Raw genomic sequence first — 9,608 nt, forward strand, 5'->3', positions numbered from 1 at the left:
GGGGTGCAGCTGCAAAGCTACCAGGACGTGGCTGTCCATCTAAACTGATACATTTGACGAGAAGAGCTCCTCCAGTGTAACCAGGAGCCACGTGGTTGACAGGACAAGGACAACTATTACCCATCAACCCTCATCACCCTTGGATTTATTAAAGAGTTGCACAGAGAAAACCATTGTTGAAAGAAAGCCACAAGTCACAGGATAAGCCATGCAGACAACAAAACAAACCATGGAAGAAGGTACTCTGGTCAGGTGAGAATAAAATGCAATACTCAAGGCCTACAAGGAGAACTCTACTTGAGGGAGAAAACTAACGCAGCACCTGGCCCTGAGAATACCATCCCTACAGTGAAACATGGTGGTGGCAGTATCATGCTGTGGGGATCGTTTTCTTCAGAAGGGCAAGGGAAGCTGGTCACCGTGGATGGAAAGATAGATGGTGATAAATACAGGACAACCTGTCAGAGACTGGGACTACGCTCCACTGCTCATCAACAGCTCAGCTGTGGAGGTGGTCAGCAGTAAGTTCCTGGGTGTGCACATCACAGACAACCTCAGCTGGTCTGCGAACACCTTGTCACTGGTCAAGAGGGCACAGAAACGACTGTACTTTCTACGGAGGATGAGGAGGGCCCACCTGCTCCCGCCAATCCTCACGACCTTCTACAGAAGCACCATAGAGAGCATTCTGACCAGCTGTCTCTCTGTGTGGTGTGGAGGCTGCAGCGCCTCCGACTGGAAGAACGTGAGGAGAGTGGTGAGGACAGCAGAAGGGATCATCGGGGCTCCTCTTCCCTCCATTAAGGACATTTCATCCCAGCGCTGTGTGTCCCGAACCCATAACATCATCAGGGACCCCACACACCCCCATCGTGGACTGTTCTCCCTACTGCCCACTGGGAAAAGGTTCCGCTGCAGGTCTACCAGGTTCTGTAGCAGCTTTTTCCCCGTTGCCATCAGACTGTTGAACTATAAACTGGACTCTGCACCACATCTGTACATCTGCACCAACACATCTCTATCTGGCATTACCAATGCTGCCGAACTCTTAGTTTCCCTTTACACGACGGACATGCATTTTTGCACAAATGCCTTTTTGCACCATTATTTTGCACATTAAAAATGGTTTGTAAATTCTCCTGCATAATGTGACGACACACTGTTTTTCTCCTGCACTGTTATATGCTCACTGCTGCACTTTATATTGCAATGTTGCCTTATTCCACCTGGAATCTGACTATACTCCAATAAACTGTATGCAACGAAATTTCGTTCTGTATGCACCCTGTACATACAAAATTACAAATAAAGTTGTCTCTCTCTCTCTTATAAGTTCATCTTCAAGCAGGATAATGACCCTGGGTTATAATCAGAATCAGAAATACTTTAATAATCCCAGAGGGAAATTATAGTAATTAGAAGTGTAAATCACCCCAATGTAAAAGCATGAGCCCGCCCCCAGGCACATTTTTAAAAATGCCACCCAAAGCGGGCGGTGCCAAGAGACCCTGAGGGGCGGGGCTAAGCGGGAGATGTGGTCAGGATGAGGGAAAGTCACATGTTGAAACATGGAGTGCAACACTGGTGGTTTTGCCAAAGATTGGCCTTTTGAGGCGGAGAATTTTTCCCCTCCATAGTCACCAGAGGGAGGCTTTATGGAGTCCAGCGATGCCCGAAGCCAGCGCTATGATGACATCAACTGCAAAAGCCATGGTTCAACCCTAAGAGGGCAGCACTAAGACGGTTATAGACAAATATTGTAAAACTATGTAAGCCCACATGAAAAAGAAAACTGTAACACCCTTAAGGCTAGTTTATGCAGTTTATCTGCAAAAATAAGTTGATTTTGGTGTGAGTTACACTTCGAGATTGAAGTATGTTTAAGTATTAATGCCTCTAGTTAGGGCTTTTGACTCTAAATCCAATTGAGAATATGCTGGTGAAGATTCTCAGTCATCCAGGTCATGGTCATTCCAAAAAAAGTAAAAAACAAAGCAACTGGACTTGTTTTCCGTAGTTGAAGACGTTTCGCTTCCTCTCCAGGAAGCTTTCTCAATTCAAAAGGTCTGGAGTAATGATGAGTACCAAGCTTTATACTACTGCCCATTACAAGGCATTTGTTTGGGCAGTAGTATAAAGCTTGGTACTCATCATTACTCTAGACCTTTTGAATTGAGAAAGCTTCCTGGAGAGGAAGTGAAACGTCTTCAACTACGGAAAACAAGTCCAGTTGCTTTGTTTTTTACCTTTTTGGATTGAGAATATGTTTTTAATACTTACAAATCCAAGTTCACAGATACACTCCATCCAATCTGACTGAATGATGTTGCAAAAACACAAGGTTAAAAGTTTCTGTCTGTAGATTTGCAAAGCTAATAGAGACATACCCCAAAAAGAATTTTGTGATTGCAGCAAAAGATAGCAGGCCTACCATAAAGTATTGACTTTCAGAGAAGAAATACAAAAGCATGAGAAGACTTTTCATATTGTTTATAGGAGAAATAAAAGAAAAGAAAAGAAAAGAAAAGCATGCGTGGTTTTCCTTCCACTATACATGTACGCGCTACTTCGTGTTGGTCTCAAACGCGAAGTCCCACAAAATGCCCTAAAATGGGTTTTAAGCACTTCTGCGAAGCCGGGCGCGTCATCGATCAGGTCCACGCAGAGGGAGGAAGTGGCTGCGGCCCGAGACCCGAGCAGAAGAGCTCCGATCATTATGGGGGGAGAGAGCTCACTGCAGCAGGGGGTCACACAGGTGTCGAGCTCCGCCGGCTCATTTCCTGCCACAAAGAAAGACAGCCAATCAATAAGGCAGCAGAGCAACTTCAGGAGAAAGCCACATAGAAGCAGAAAAAGGTTGATGCATACATATATATATATATATATATATATATATATATATATATATATATATATATATATATATATATATATATATATATATATATATATATATATACTCTCAAAGTAAGTCTTCCCTGCTTTCTCCTGATGGCAGGCACTCTGAGACAGCTGCACGCACATGTACACACGCAGGTACACACATATATACACACAGGTACACACATAGATACACACGGTGACAGGTGCGGCGTTGTTATGGCATGTCCAACTCTGGCAGCTTGTTTTCCTCTCAGACCTCTTACCCCGTGTGATGACTCAGAGACGGGGAGATGAAAGGACAGGCAGGGACACGGAGCAGGAGACATGGCGGAGGAGGAGGAGGGGGATGGGACAGGGGGGGGGGGGGGGGGACCGCAGGGATAACGCGAGTATAAAAAGGTTAAGTAAATGATATCGGTAATGCTATGTTAAGAGACCGCTTTGACCTCCGCTTGGCTGTCTGCATATGCAAATAGTAGCTGCATATGTGTCTGACCTTTTGGCCCATTAACGCAGGTGGCACCAGTGATGACCGTCTTCTTCCCAGCAACACACACACACACACACCCGTCGCTCTCTTTTTTTTCCCCTGCATGCTCTCTGCTGTCAGTCCCACTAACTCTAACGTGCTTGACATTCCCTCATCATATCAGGTGGCCTCGCTGACACCAATGTGTGCACGCATGCAAACACGCCCACGCACGCCGGACCGGCTCGGTTATACAAGCGGAGCGGCTCAAGCCTGACAGGAGGGAACAGGCAACCCGAAAAAGGAAACGCGGAGAAGAAGAAAATATAAAAGGGCTTATTTGCCCGTGTTGTGTAAGCATGTTTCATCTTCCCACTCTCTAGCCTACCCCCTCACCCACACAGGTTAGATCCAATAGCTGGCGCCGGGCCCCTCTCTCTCTCTAAATCTCACAAACACAAACATCTCCGTGTGAAGGAATATTGCAGGCGAGCTCTTTTTCATAATCTCTCCTTCCCTGCACGCCCACACAGGCTCTCAGAGAGGGGGGTGAGAGGAGGAGATGGGGTGGGGGTAAAAAAAAAAAAAAAAAAAAGGGAGAGCTGGTAAAAAGAAAATGAAGAGAGAGGAGGTGGTGGCTGTATGTGGAGGGGGGGGGGGGGACTAGGGAGGTAGTTGTTATAGTAACTGTGTTTCTATACCTGTCAATCAGGGTTATTTCAGGCACCTTGCTTCAATGGGGGCGGGACAGAGAGACAGGGAGACAGAGAAAGGAAGGCCGCTGAGAATCTCTGATGTAAAATACCCAGAAAACACGCACGGCTATGCTGACCGCTGGTAGACGAGCCTTCAGGTTCTAAAGAGCGATGAAACTCCTCGGTCAGAGTCCACAGCGAGAGAGGGAATAAAGTTTCTGCAGAGTAAAAGTGATATTTTCACCGACGCCATGCGTCCAACCGTCAGTGTCTCTACAGCTGTTCTCTATAGCTTCAGTTATAAACTGCATGGTGTCCATAACATCCATCCTTACATCTGTCCATCCGTCCGTCCCTCCATCCTCCTGCTTGTTCATTCATTCATTCATTCATCCGCTGGTCCATCTATCAGTACACCCCTCCACCCATCATTGCTTGTCCAAGGAAGTTTAATCCAGTCACTGTGAACTCCTTCTTGTGTTCATGATAGATTTTAAAACTATTGGTCAGGGTTGAAACGCTGACAGACCAGTAAATCAAGTGCTTTGCTTTTTTATTTTATTTTATTTTATTTTTTGCTCTGCTCTTTCCTCACCACAACAGATCACAGCAGGGTCCACATTGACTGCAGATAAGGGGCCAATTTGTCTTAGAATCTCCTGATCTATTCTAATATTAGTGTTGTTGATTTTTTTTTTACAATCCAGACCCCAGTACAGTCACACTCTTGTTAATTATGTGTGTTTGCAAAAAAAACATATCAATCTAAGGAAGCTGAGCCGATTGCATCGATTCGCTGTCTTCAGTCGTCCGTCTGACTAAGCAAGCATGCGGCCACAGTGGAAAGGAACACCACAAACATTAGCAGGTTAAATCCACAGACTCAGGAGGCAAATACTGTTTTAAATAGGCACAACTAGACATCTGTGAAGGAGAATTAATAGAGTTTAAACACATGTGCAAAACTTTTATTTATCTCAGCGTATCTATAAAAAAGGAAAAGCATGTTTTAAAGATTGCTTATATGAAGAGTGACAGATTTCACTCTTAATTTTGATTGTCGTGCCTTACAGTTAATAGAAAGGCAAAATAAAAGTTTAAATAACCCCAATGAGGAAGATTTTTAACATAAAGATTGCTTGTTGTGACATATACAGTGATGAGAAGCGTTGGACCAGCAGACAGATTGGTTTTCTTTCTGACTCGACTGGAACAATGTCCTGATCCATCCTACCATCACAGCTGGACCAGGCGCCACGATACCCAAGATCCTCGGCTCCTCATCTCAGATAAAAGCACGTTTAACATTTAATTTGGAAATAAAGCTCCCAGAGTCTGGAGGAAGAGTTGAGAGGCTCAGAATCCAAGTCCAGCGTGGGGTCAGTGATGGTTTGGGGTGCTGGTGTTGGTCCACTGGGTTTTATCCAGTCCAAAGTCAGAGTAGACATATACCGGGAAGTTCTAGAGCACTTCATGCTTCCTGCTGGAAGATTTCCTGTTTTCCAGCAGGACATGGAACCTGCCAAAAGGACCAATACCTGCTTTTATCACCACTTTGCTTGACTGACCATGAACCTGTCCTGACCCAAGCCCCACACAGTCTATAGAAAAAAAAAAACACAGATTGTCGGCAAGAGGAAGATGAAAGACAGCAGAGTCAACAATAAAGACGAGCTGAAGGTTGAAATAACAATAAATAATGCAAAACTGGAGAACAGTAGGAGAACTAAGCAGGGTGAGAGAAATAGATCTCGATGTCCTCCGGCAGCCTAAGCCTATAGCAGCATAAACACAATCTGCTATGGCTCCTTCCAGCAATATATGCAACAGCCGGTATTGCAAAACCATTAAGAGGAACATTTTTGTTAAACTATTGACCTGTTCTCGGTCGCCCCTGGTTCTTTTATCTGGTAATGTGGCGTTTCTATTGTAGACTGCTGTAGTAATAACAAGACGCAACTATATTTTACCATATTTAATCTAAAAGACAGAGGAATGGTTACAGATTCAGTACCGGGTTCTCCAAACAACACAACCAGTACCCGAGAACCCCGTTTCTACTTGCAAACGCGTTAAATACCAAGCATGTGTCCACCCATTCAGGGGCGTACACAGTATATTAGCGTTCTGTTCATCATATTGGTGGAGAAGATCATCCTGTAATGCAGACATCCCTGCTGACACATATCACCCATAACAGTCATTCTGTCCAGTCTAAGTGAGACTGTGCCTTCAGAGTCCTTTTATCTATAATTTCCACGGCAACCAATTTTGCAGTCCAGTCTCTGTAATCTCTTAAATTATCATGAGTGTTTAGAAATTTATTTTCACACGAGGAAATATGTTTGTACTCTGATCCATCGGAGTCTGCAGGTTCTCCACAGGTTGTTTCAGGTTGATTTTTTTTTATTTTTTTTTTACAGTCTTACAATTGAGTTGATTTAAACGGATGGCTTTGCACGCTGGTTTGGTAACTTAACTGTGAACTTTAATGAAGACAGCAGGAAATATTACGGCTACGACAACATCTTTAACTCCTCAGACAGGCAGGCTGTGTTTTAACAGGTCCTTACTTTATGTTTCACTAAACTCAGGAGGAAGGCACAGAGTTCTCAGTCCCTCCTTTATCAGTCAAAGTTATAAATGAACACAGAGCACAAGATGTCCGGAAGAAAGCCACGCTACCTAGATAATCTACTTCCTCATTGACCAGTTTATTTCTTCGATGATGTTCAGTCATACCCGATGAATTAGAATATGGGTGCCAATGAGGCTCATATTTTTCAGAATTAAAGCAGCTTTTGGAAATAACCTTTAAGCAAGTGTTGAACACACTTTTCATTGAGCACACATTTCTGTATTCATTCTTTTCTATCGTTTTGATGTAATATTCTAATCCAAAATGTCGTGTTTTCATTGTATGTTAGCAAAGTACAAACAAAAGAAATGATCATTATTAACAGAAATAAGGGGCTTTTAAACATTAGTCTGTGAGTAATTAATCTACATAAGGTTTTAACTTTAGGCAGTTGAGTTACTGAAACAAATTGACACTTCGATCATATTCTAATTTATTTACTGTATTTGAAGGCTGGAGGAACATGTTATCTATTTATTTATTTTTTGTGGCTGCATTGGTTCCTTCAATTTCTTCCAGTCACCACAATACAGCTCTTTCAGGAGTTAACACCATTTCTAATGAAACCTTTTTAAGTGGTGGGCTTTTTCAACCAATTAGTGCTTTATTTTCAAAACAATGATTCCGTTTGTGTATTTATCATCTCTGTGATGCTATTGAAATGCGTCTTTGCAGCGTTAACCTCCTCTATCCACGACAAATTCCTCCCCAGGGAGACTTTTGACTTCTTCCCACCCAACTTCGCTAGTTCCGCAAGATGTCCCACAGCTGTCTGATTTGATTATTCGCCTCCGGCAGCACCTCCTCCCATTCAGGTGTTGACTACCTTCGGCTTGTTCCCAAATTAACCGAGCTGCTGCGCGGACGCACGCACAAAGGCGCGCAAACGCGCTCTCCGCAAATGACAAACAGAGCGTCCCTAATAGAGTATCTCTATTTAATTACCGACATCATAGCCAGGGAGAAAAAAAAAAGCCTCGATTCAGCCCCCACTGTAGACCAACACATGGTGAGGAGGAGAGAGGAGCGATGAGACAAAGGAGTGGGGGAGTAAGAATAGTGCGCGCACCAATATGGCTGAGTGCTGAGTTTTTTTGGAGCCATTAGGCAGAAGGTAATTAATACCTGTCACTGCAGCGCTCCGTTCGCTGCCTTTATTCTCTTTCAGACCAATTAAAATATGACACTCCTCCGGTGGAAAGAACGCCTTGTTAAAATTAAACGCCCGAGACGCGCAGACACCTTTGATAAACATATCCAGAGCTACAATTGGCTTTGGCAGCAGCGGCACGCCGCATAGATGGAGAAGGAGTGGAGGAAAAGAGAGAGAAAGAAAGAAAGAAAGAAAAAACATGGCAGCGTTTATGTGTTGTGTCACTTCCAGTAGGAGCTGTTAGATCTGATTAAAAGTGTGTGCATCCGCGAGAGTTTCGCTCGCTGGATGCGCGCTGAAAAGCACACACTGGAGATTGACGTGAGAGGCTGCGAGGGCGGTGCTGAGCCAAGAAGCGCCGCTGACCGGCGTGGCCGCCTTTGCTGCTGCCAGCAGCTCGCAGCTTGGGCTGCAAGGACGAGACGAATGGTGAGCAGGAAACAGATGAGCGAGGAGGGGCAGCTGAAGATGCGGCGCGCAGAAGAAGCCTTAGGAGCAAAGCGAACCATGATGGACGGGGTGAAGGGAAGATATGTGGGGAGGGGGGGCACATAAGGTGAAGGTGGAGGCTTTTCTATGGGAGGCTTGGTGGAAGGGATTCAAAAGAAGGGATGAGAGGGAAACTGGGAGAGGTGGAGTGATGGATGCAGGCAGGAGACCAGCAGCTTACTGCCAACATCTCCATGCATCCTTCCAGACATCACACTGCGCCGCCATCTGCCTCCCTACCACACACACACACACACACACACACACACACACACACACACACACACACACACACACACACACACACACACACACACAGAACAGAGAGAGATGGAGGATGCATGTGAGATCATTAGTGTCTCCTGACACTGAAGGAACACTCAGGGACCAGATCTGTCTTTAGACAAATCGCCTGCAGGGAAAATATGATTGGATGGGATCGCGACCTCGCTGCAGCGTAATTTGCATGTCATCTAAATGGGATCTGGCCCCGGCGCTGAGAGGGGGGGTCAAAAGGCCTCCGATTAAGTTGAGCGGGACGCCTCGCCCTCTGATTGGCTAAAAAGGAGCGACAATAAGTGCAGGTGAAGTGCTGCTTTCCCGCCCTGCGAGCTGCAGGACTGCCCTCTGCTGGCGGCTCCACGACGCAAACCCACAGCATCTGCTCTTCTTTTGGACCTTTTTCATAAGTAAGAGATGAAGATAAAAAGATTTAATTTGTTGCTCACTGTTTTCTCATCCACACAGGATCATATATATGCATACATGTTCAAATAAATGGATCTTCACTGATATTTGGACAAATATCATCTAACAAGCTTTATCGTCGTCGTTCTGGCGGGATGCCTGATCTCTCCCATGATCAGTATTGCTAGAATTTATTTGAATTAACCGAAAACATGGTCCATCCGTTTCTTCAAGAGTCCAGCAGTTTAACTTGAGCCTGCTTTACACTCAGCACAGCTTGTTTTGTTGTGTGTTTACCATTGTTGTTCTGCTGAAACACCAAAGTGTGTCCAGCAGCTATTGATCGGAGATGAACTTGAAGAGTCTCAATATCCATTTCCATCTAATTGTATCCACTTTATGCGATGTGTGCATAGCAGGATGCTGCCACCACCATTACTGGAAGATTTTGATGATGGGTTAGGGCCGCATTTCGCCTCCTCCAAACATCCTCCTTATCAAACTGGCCGAAGAGCTCAGTCTTTGTCTAATCTGATCTTAAAGACTTGCTTCTATGAGGCATCTAGCTTTACCATGTAGGCAGCTGTACGTTGC

The 9,608-nt window shown here is 44.8% G+C and overlaps 1 long non-coding RNA gene across 1 annotated transcript; it reads right to left on the bottom strand.

The window, feature by feature from the left end:
- Positions 1 to 2,475: 2,475 nt before the first annotated feature.
- LOC118565147 lies at positions 2,476 to 3,157 on the bottom strand. Its single transcript, XR_004932210.1, has 2 exons — positions 3,067 to 3,157; positions 2,476 to 2,780 (listed from the first exon to the last, which is right to left on the bottom strand). It is a non-coding gene; the product is annotated as an uncharacterized LOC118565147 (long non-coding RNA).
- Positions 3,158 to 9,608: the final 6,451 nt, after the last annotated feature.

This window comes from Fundulus heteroclitus, chromosome 13, assembly GCF_011125445.2.
Source record: "Fundulus heteroclitus isolate FHET01 chromosome 13, MU-UCD_Fhet_4.1, whole genome shotgun sequence".
Classification (NCBI taxonomy): Eukaryota; Metazoa; Chordata; class Actinopteri; order Cyprinodontiformes; family Fundulidae; genus Fundulus; species Fundulus heteroclitus.